This window comes from Camellia sinensis, chromosome 13 (assembly GCF_055761805.1).
Source record: "Camellia sinensis isolate YWXY chromosome 13, ASM5576180v1, whole genome shotgun sequence".
NCBI lineage: Eukaryota > Viridiplantae > Streptophyta > Magnoliopsida > Ericales > Theaceae > Camellia > Camellia sinensis.
The window spans coordinates 94,350,585-94,360,458 of NC_138973.1; the positions used below are offsets into that span (position 1 = coordinate 94,350,585).

General features: G+C 34.8%; 1 pseudogene across 1 annotated transcript; it reads left to right on the top strand.

Annotated features, from left to right (window-relative positions):
* Window positions 1-204: 204 nt before the first annotated feature.
* Window positions 205-8,518, top strand: LOC114280033 (uncharacterized; annotated as a pseudogene). The gene is made up of 10 exons (XR_014347913.1): window positions 205-219; window positions 931-986; window positions 3,726-3,783; window positions 4,300-4,563; window positions 5,660-5,747; window positions 5,980-6,032; window positions 6,188-6,322; window positions 6,490-6,691; window positions 7,106-7,273; window positions 8,249-8,518. The product of XR_014347913.1 is annotated as an uncharacterized LOC114280033 (transcript).
* Window positions 8,519-9,874: the final 1,356 nt, after the last annotated feature.

A 9,874-nucleotide genomic window follows, 5' to 3' on the forward strand; every position in this document is an offset into this window, starting at 1 on the left:
CATTGACATTTAAATTAAAATATTCATATACTTGAGTGGTTTCATTATATGTACAACATGTATTACTGGTTGCAGTTCAATATCTATCATTTTTCTGTCAAATGAAGATGTTTCTCAAATTTTTCTAGAAGCAAGATTTGAAGTAGTGGGATGCTTACTAATTCTAATTTTAGGTATATTGCATGTGATTTTATGTAAACCTCTATGATCACTGATCAGGTGAGATGATGTCCCCAACATAAGGTATGAACATGTATGATGAAGAGCCCTAATTTCTTACTTATTAAACAACAAGGTTCTGTGAATGCAGTGAATTATGATGGAAGTGTGTACCTACTAATTATTAATCAAGATTTTTGTGTCCAGCTTTTTCGTTGTGTAGTTATTACAGACATCAATCATTTTTGTGTCCACCTCATGGCTAGAATTGCCAATGTTTCCTATAATCTGAAGGTGTTTTTTTGGTGGTGTTGTCTACATAGCGTAACTTGGTGGCAAAGTAGTTGATCATTACGATGCCTTGGCCACCACTTTTTTTAAAGGTTACGACATGACTTTTCATATTAATGTAATCATGATTTGTCCAATGAAGCTATAGCATGCCAAATTGGCATCAATTTAACACTATGGTTACCATTTGAATATGAAGCGTCTACACCTAGCAATTTAATACTATGGTATAAGTTTATTGAGGCGATTAATAATTTGTTTAAACTTAGCTTGACTTGTTTATATGAAGAGCTAATATTGAACGAGTTTTTAACGAATTGATATTGAACGAGTTTTTTCGGGAATATGAATTTGCTTGTCTATGTATGAATATCCCACAATCTTGTTCAAATTCTTTTCTATATTTGTCATACTTGTATTAGGTTGCCATGTTTTTCTGTTTACCGTGTGTTATTTATCGTGGTATGCTAATTCTTTCAGATATCCAGTGACGAAGCTGTAGAAACTGCAAAGCAGCTGGCACTCCAAGAGGGCTGGTTGGTTAGTATTTCTTGTTAATTTTTAAACCATTACTATAATTCGAGAGCAAACGTTAGATCAGAGATGCTTTCTTCTTCTGTTTTCAATATCTCTGTGTCTTAAAAAAGGGGAAAAAAATTTGAAGACTAATTCAATGTTGAAGACTGGATGTCTGAAAGAAAACTATGGATCAATTGAAGACTATGGACCAATTCATATTGTCAACCTTTCATGAAATATTGTCAACCTTTCACATGAATTAGTCTTCATATTGTCAACCTTTCATGAAAAACTAGTTTTCATATTGAATTGATCGAACCTTTCATGTGTGTTAACTTTACATGAATTAGTGATTGTCAACCTTTCACATGAATTAGTGATTGTTCGTTGCACTATGAATGTGTGTTAACTTTACATTTTACATTGATATTCCTATTCTAGGTCCTGTTTTGGAACTCTGAAGTTTGTCCAGTTGTGTTTAAGCTCAACTCCAGCTGACTGGTCCATATAAAGAAGATTATTTGTTTGTATTTAGTTTATCTAAATTGCTAACTGAACCAGTTCTATAATTATAGTTGTATATGTGTATGTATTGGGCCTTGAAAAGAACAAGTTAGCAAAGAACTAGAAAGAGGAGGATTCCAACCAACCTCAAAACATGTTAGGAAGATAAGTAGATAGAAGATAATTCAATTTGCTTTTTTAATGAAATTTTAGGTGGTTTTACCTTGTCTTTCCTTCATTGGATTTGAACTCTTATGAATATTTATGGTTTCTCCATCTGTTTAACAACTCCTCAAGCTTCCAAGGTTCCCTTTAACTTTCACATGTGTTTATGTGAGGATGAGGTAACCATTATTACAGCAAAAAAGAGAGAATATGATTGAACTACATGAATATTTTTCATGCATGTTTCTTTTTAAACAAAAGTATATATCTTCTGTGTCAAATTTTTGCAAATTCACTCTCCAACCCTCTATCAGAATTTATGTTTCTTTGGTTAATAGTGTGTTTAAATTGAAGTTATACATAATTAAGGAAAGAAAGATGACAATGAAATCTATTTGGTGGTTGGGATTGCATAAAAAATAAAGTAACACAATTTGGCATTATTTTTATTGTGTGCAAACAGTGGAAACAAATGACATGATAGCCAATTTTGATGCACCATTCTAGAAAACATTTATTAAAATTTTCTTGAAAATATCTTTACTCAACAAAATATTTAAGATAGTTTTTGGTTTGATAATGGACATTAGAAGCAAGATCAACTTTAAAATAGTTGAGCAAAATCATCTCATGTGTTATCTTTATTTTGAAATAAGGTGTGCCATTTCTGACATAACATCAAGGGAGAAATTCCCTTTTTACTAAACTTGGACAGATTCTGACCCTTTGTGTGTGGATATCATAAAATATCATTCAAAACATAATAATAGCTATTGATACCCTTTTCTCATTGTCTTTCCTTTGGCTTTGGCCTTGCTTGCCTTCACCTTGGGGTGGCCGTAGCTTGCCTCGACCTAGTGATGGCCTTGGATTGCCTTGGCCTAGGGGTGGCCTTGGTTTCCTTAGACTTACCCTTGGTTCTAAGCCTTGTATGATTATATCTTAAATTTATTGTCTTTCAAGTCCAATGTCTAAGTTACTTGGGCTTTGGGGGTGGCCTTCATTGACTTGGCCTTGATGTCCATAGTTGTAATTATCTATGCCTTAGCCCTAATATTTGGTTGTAATTGTTGTCACAGTTATTTTTGGTAACTCTTTTATTTATTTTGAGAAACAGAAAAGACAATGGGAGAGAAGTGGTGGTGGTTCAATGCCCCAGGATGGATGCTTGTGGCCAGGTATTGGTCTCTTCTTTTTATTATTGTTTTTATTAGGAGTTTTGTTTTAACGAAAAGATTTATGTACTTTTAATGTGAAGTTGGGTCGAATACATGTGTGCAAGGATGGACTTGTGGAATAAATTTATTGAGCAATAAATCTAATATTGTACAGTAGCTCCTTTATCTTTTGGATCATCTAGTTTGTTTATTTTGCTTTTAGTTCAAATATATAGTGTTTATCTGTAAGGATGTTAGCAAGTTCTAAAATTCCAAATTTTTACTTAGTGTCTTATGGATATCAAAGATCTGAATTCTTTTCAACACTATTTATTCATTCAGTTGTCATGTAGCAGTTGATTATTTTACAAAATTTTCTATCATGAGAAGTTGATCATTTCACAATCTCTCATTTTACACTAGTGTGTGCAGTTTTCCATATAGGGTAGTAACTTTGATGGTGATTTTTTTGTTTTTTTTTTCAATTGGCAAGTGATTATTTATATTTATGAAGATAATTATATTAAATTGAACAATCATAATTTATAAATAATAGAGCAAAAATAATCAATCTTTGTCTTTGGCATAAATTGACTCCCTAACCTTGTAATTAGAAGTATGTAAAAATTGTCAACTAAGCTAGTCCCCTTGATTAACTGTTCCACTATTGTGGCAGTCCAATCTCTTGCCAAACTCTTCCACTATTGTGGCAGTCCACTAAGCTAGTGTTATTTATATTGGTGTTATTTATATTGTGGCAGTCCACTAAGCTAGTGTTCCACTAAGCTAGTCCACTTGATTAACTATTCCACTGGTGTTATTTACATTTCTTGCCAAACTCTTCCACTATTGTGGCAGTCCAATCTTCTACTATTTTGTTCTGCTGATCTGTTTCCCCTGCTGTAGTATTCAATTCTTTTTTGGTTTCAGGATTGGACACAGTATGATAACTGATGCTGAGCAGAGGAGTCTTATAACACCAGGGAAGGTAACATAACCATGAATACAACCCTTACCTTGTATTGTATAAAGGATGTGTGCAATCTTGATGTGCTTTGCCTTTTGTTTTTGCTGTATTTGGACAATAGCAGCCCTTGTATATTAAGGCAACCCTTCCATAGGTAGGTCGCCTTAACAAAAATTAGAGTCCATGAAACTAATTTTTTTATGCACCATCAGCACATAAACACTTAAATCAACAACTGTAATGTACCTTTAACCCTAATAATAATATATCTTTTGTTGTAAACAAATGATCTGAAGTAGAACACAGCATGAATGCATTTAACACATCGTGGTGTTATTCTTCATCTTGGCTCAAAATGCTTCATGTAAATATGTATGGCACGTTATGTCCTCAATATGTTGATAATCACTTTAGTTTAGATTAACATTTATCCTGTCTATTAAGAAAATAAATAAATTAAAATATATCCTGTTTACCATTCTGATGCAACAATTTTCTTCTTTCTTCCCCATCTCCTCCGCCCCCCCCTCTATCTAGAGCATTCTGGTGGAGCCAACTAGTGGAAACACTGGCATTGGACTTGCATTTATAGCTGCTTCAAAAGGATATAAGCTCATATTGACAATGCCAGCCTCAATGAGTCTAGAAAGAAGGGTTCTTTTTAAAGCTTTTGGAGCTGAGCTTGTTTTGACTGATTCTGCTAAGGGGATGAACGGAGCAGTTCAGAAAGCTGAAGAAATGTTGAATAGCACGCCAAATGCCTACATGCTTCAACAATTTGACAATCCTGCAAATCCAAAGGTATTTTGCTGCAATTTTTTTATTCTCTCCCAAGCACCATGTTGCTGCTAGAATCACTACAAGGTCATTTCTCTAGCCTTGCTCCAAGATTTATACCACTATTGAATTGTCTTGATGTGGGACGTGTGAGCTCAAAGTTTGGCATGGTGGTTTTATTCATTTTTATAATTTTATGTTTATTTATAGTTGAATTAGGATATTAGTAATATACTCACTGACCATAGTGGTAAAGTATATACTTGACCAAAGAATGTCACAGCCAAAAGAATGTTATTGGCAATCAATGCTCTTTTTCAGTGCTAGTTGTTTATATTACATGAGGGTCTATTGAATGCCGAGTCTCTTCTTGATGAAATACCATTGTACGTGGAGGGAGCTTTCAGAATTATTATATGGTAAATTAACTAGACAGACAAGTGCTTCAATAGCGTGCATTCTAAGATGCAATACAATTAAAAATAGAATCAGATCATTGACCTGTGAAGTTGTTTTCAAAAAAAAATATATCTTTTGGCTAATTGATATTCAACATTTGTTAGGGTTAAAACAAATTTCCTTTGCTAGATTATTTTATATTAGTTACCATCAAAACTTGCATGATTTCCATGGTTTGCTCAGAAGATACAAGACACCCTAAAGGGCGAGTGAACCTTCTAAATTTATGAGAGCACCATATTTTATTTTGGTAATCATGGGTTACCAATGTATGATATACATATTTTTATGTATATATGTATTTCTCGTCACCCCTGCTAAGCTTTAATACATGGGGGAATGAGGATAGTGGACACAGTGCAGCCAAGAGCACTATGGAAAAATCCAAGCACCACCTTTGAAAGAGCACAACTTTTGAATGGATGATGGCATCTTATATACTCATGGCAGTCTTGTATCAGCGACAATGTGGGACATGGCCACTGTTTTTCCCGTTAAGTATTAATATGATGGAAAGGCAGAAAGTCGAAACAATAGAGTTAAGGACACTAAGGCACAATTCAAGCACAACCTCCAAAAAGACCTATCTTTTGAAGGGGTGATGACGCATATGCTGCATATTGACCACCAAATGCATGGTTTCCCTGATTTGTGCTTGCAGTTTTTCGGTGGGACGAATTTTGGCCGTACTGCAGGGGGCCCAAACTATATTACTAGTTGCGATTATGTTGCTCCAATTGATGAATATGGTAAGTTAAACTTTACTAAAAGCCAAGCAACCCTACATGGGATTTCCAAACCAAATGATCCTCTACTCATCCCTCCTCCTTAGTCAGCAACAATGGTGTATCATACTTCAAATTTGGTAGAAATTGCCACTGGTTTTGATTTTTGATGAAACTGGTTTTCACTGGACAAGTCCAATCAGTACACACACACACATATATACTATGATAATTGTCCAAGAGCTTTTTCACACAGGTGATTCAAGTTTCTTGAATGACTTCCCTTTAAGTCGTTTAATTTCTTTTCTGGTTTTGTAGCTCCAATTCCCTGGATGCTTGCCTCTGTCTTCTACGTTCTTTTATGATGTGTTCAAGGAATCAAGGACCTGATCTCCCCTTCCTCTTCTCTTTCCCATTCTTTCTGGATATATAATTACTAAAATGCTAATATCTTAAAATTTTGAAATAGAGAGAAGGACTTGGATGAAGTATTGCAGTCACAAACTGTTTATTCAAATGTTTCGAAGGGGGTTCTTGCCAAGTCAAAAGATTTAGTAGCAGCTTTTGGGATAGATGATCAGACAAATATATGCTTGGAGGTCAGTTTTAAGCTTTGTTACTTACATTTGGAATATGTCACTGTGTGATAGACTATTCTGTGGCAGTGGCTTGTGTGGGTTAACTTGACAAGTTCTTTAAGTAAATTTATTATTATTATTTGTTGAAAAAAAGTGGTGGTTAACTGATGTACCTCAATTTGGAATAGATTTTGGACAAAGGAGAGCTACAAGTTGCTGGAAAGGAAAGGGATTCTCAATTATCGAGTTAGTTTCGGGATATTGCTACCATAGTTATGCAGAAGACTATTTAACCCTGAGACTCAACGCCCTTATACTATTAGCATGATTCAGCGTCTGATGCATGAAATCCATTTTGCGGTTGATCCCCATAGTAGCTCAAAAAAACAGGTGAGTTCATTTGTTTGGTTGTAGATTGACAAGAGATTTATGGTTTTCTGAGTTTTAGCGAATTTTCTGCTCTGCATTGATCTGTGTTAAGTACTCTCAAATTGTTAGGAAATTCAATTAATTGTGCTATTCACATTTGAAATTTTGTTTAATTCTTTGCTTAAATAAAAAAGAAAAAATGAAAAAGAAGTTCACTTTCCTCTAGCAAATGCTCTCTTAGCAAGTTCCAATTTGTCATTCCATTCCTGTTGCAATTTTATTGCTGTGACTTATTGTTATTTGTAAAATTGATGATTTCATATATCTTGAAAGGAATGGTCATCTCCCAATTGACACACTGCTGACATATGATTTTTTGTAGAAGCTGATTGCTTTAAACATTATGTACTTCAGCTAACTGTTTGTCTTTTACAGTCGCTAGATGTTATTCGGGAGCTTCAAAAGCACTTACCTATAAAACTATCTCCAATGAGGCTACGGTTGTATGTCCCAGAACAAAAATTTTCTTCTCTTTCGGAGAAGCTCAATGATTGGACCGCTAGTATTGTATCGAAAGATGAATCTGGAAGTCAGCTCTCTATTGTAAGTGTGAGACATGGGCCCCTAAGGGCACAATCTTATTTAAAGTAGTTTAAATTTTATACTATGATTTAGCTATTTTTCTCATCCTTGCTTAAATAGTTGGTGTTAGCTTGGTTGTTTCTTTAGTGCCTATCAAGTTTTGACATAGAGTTTACTTGCCTTCTTACATGGCAAATTCAACCAGTGATCTTCTTTTTACTTGGCATAAGTGTGGTTATGTATCAGAGGAGCAAACTCACAGCTTAATCTTAGATTGAACTTTTATGGTCAATTAGTCTTTTAGTTTATCATTTGATCATTTGATTGATATTCATGTACTTGATGCTTATCTGGTTGGGTGAACTAGTGAACGTATTTAACCATGGAAACAACATAATTCATTTATGTTTTTGCAACAGTTGATCACTCCAGTTGTTATAATGATTGCTTTGTTCATTGCAAACTCACATGGGAAACCTTTGTGTATTTAAAGTAGACCTTACGGGTTAAGTACTATCATCAATGTACTCATATACACAGAGCCCCTCGGAAATAATCTTTCTCTACAGTGGTAACATCCTGCTGTCAGTGTGTGAGAAAGGAATGACATATGCAACTAATAGAATCAATTCCAACTTTGTCAATTAGGATGATCAGCTGAGTTTATATAGAAAAACCATAGTTTGACCAGTAGTTGTGTTGCAGCCATTGTCTCACTTAAAGAGCAAGTGGAGGGGATACAGGAAATCAACCTGTCAGGTGGAGGGGATACAGGAAAAACCAATAAGTGTATACTGTCAGGTGTTTTGAAATGCCTTGGTGACAATAAAAAACATATGAGAGAAAGCACTCTGACTACTTTAGATGCTTGGCTTGCTGCTGTTCATCTCGACAAAATGGTTGGGTTCCAATTTCTCTATTTCGTTTATGCATTAATCAATTTTATATATTTATCATGCTTCTCTGATAAATTTTCCAATTCTGTTTCTTTATTAGGTGCCTTACATCACTACTGCTTTGATGGATGGGAAGCTTGGCACGGAAGGGCGCAAGGATCTTTTTGATTGGCTATCAAGGCAACTTAGTGGATTAAGCAATTTTCCTGATGTTGTAAATCTAAATTATGTATTGTATCAATTTGTTATGCTAGATGGATGTGACTTGTGAATGAAAACTTAGAATAGTTGTATTGTGTCGAATGTTAATGAATTATGTATTGTGTCGAATGTTAATGATTCAGTTAATTTGAATGATGCTTTAAAATTATATAGGTTTACTATGGATTGAATGAATTATTAGGAACTACAGGTGTATTGTTTTCCTGCTTTGGCGACCAATTTATTAGTCGCGACAAATAAATTATTTTTTTTCGCAAAAAATGACAATTGCCGACCAAGAGTTTTGGTCGCAAAAAATACATCTATTGCCGACCAAAACAGTTTTTGGTCGTGGAAACTCACTTTTGCCGACCAAAAGTTTTGGTCGCGAAAAGTAACAAATGGCGACCAAAACCTTTTTTGGTCGTGGAATGTCACAATTGGCGACCAAATTTTTTGGTCGCGGAATGTCACGATTGGCAACCAAAATTTTTTGGTCGCGGAATTTCACGATTGGCGACCAAAATTTTTGGTTGCGGAATGTCACAATTGGCGACCAAACTTTTTGGTCGTTAAATGTGATAATTGGCGACCAAACTTTTTGGTCGGGAAAATATCACTTTTCGCGACCAAAGTGTTTTGGCGACAAAATAAATTAGTCGCGGTAATTAAATATTTAGCGACCAAAAATTTAGTCGCGAAATCCAACTTTTGCCGACCAACCACAATTTTGGTCGCGAATTACTTTTGTCGACCCTCAATTGGCGACCAAAGTAGCGACCAAAAAAATTGGTCGCGGATAACTTTTGCCGACCAAAAATAGACTTTTAGCGACCAATTTTTTTGTTGCCAAAAGTGTTAATTCTTGTAGTGACTGTTAAACCACCGAAAAACACCATTCTAACTAGAATTTCGAACTTTCAAATTGAGAATTTAGAACACACTTCCATAAAGCTTGAGGGTAATCAAAATGAAGTTCGGAAATCAAATCCTTCATTGGAAGGTAAATTTTGCACATTTTTCATTTTCTTTTCTATTTCTTGTATTTCTTTCATTTTCTTTTATATTGTTTTTCTTCCTTCAATTTCATGTTATAAATTTGTTGTAAGCTAACTGGAGGTGGTTTGTTGAGCCAATTGCGTATTTTCCATTTGTTTTTCTGGTGTTTGAACAAAACAGAGCTTTTGGCCTGGCCTTATTGGCCAGCCGGCCAACTTTTTGGCTGGCCAGTCACTCCTCTCTTGGACAGAACCCAGCAGCCTCTGGCGATGAACAGAATAGTCTCCGATGGTCTCCGAGGCCCCCTGCAACTTCTGTTTTTATTGTTTTTAGTTTAATTAGAGAGTGATTGTGAGGATTTAATTTTGTTGTAATATTTTTCATCTTCCCACCTTATTCAGATTTGTAATATTTCAAAGTGATGTAATAATTCCCCATCCTCGCTTCTTTCTATCTCGTTCTTTCAATTGCTTTCCATAATATGTAAATACGTAATATCTCATGCTTGTCATCATATCCATGCCTT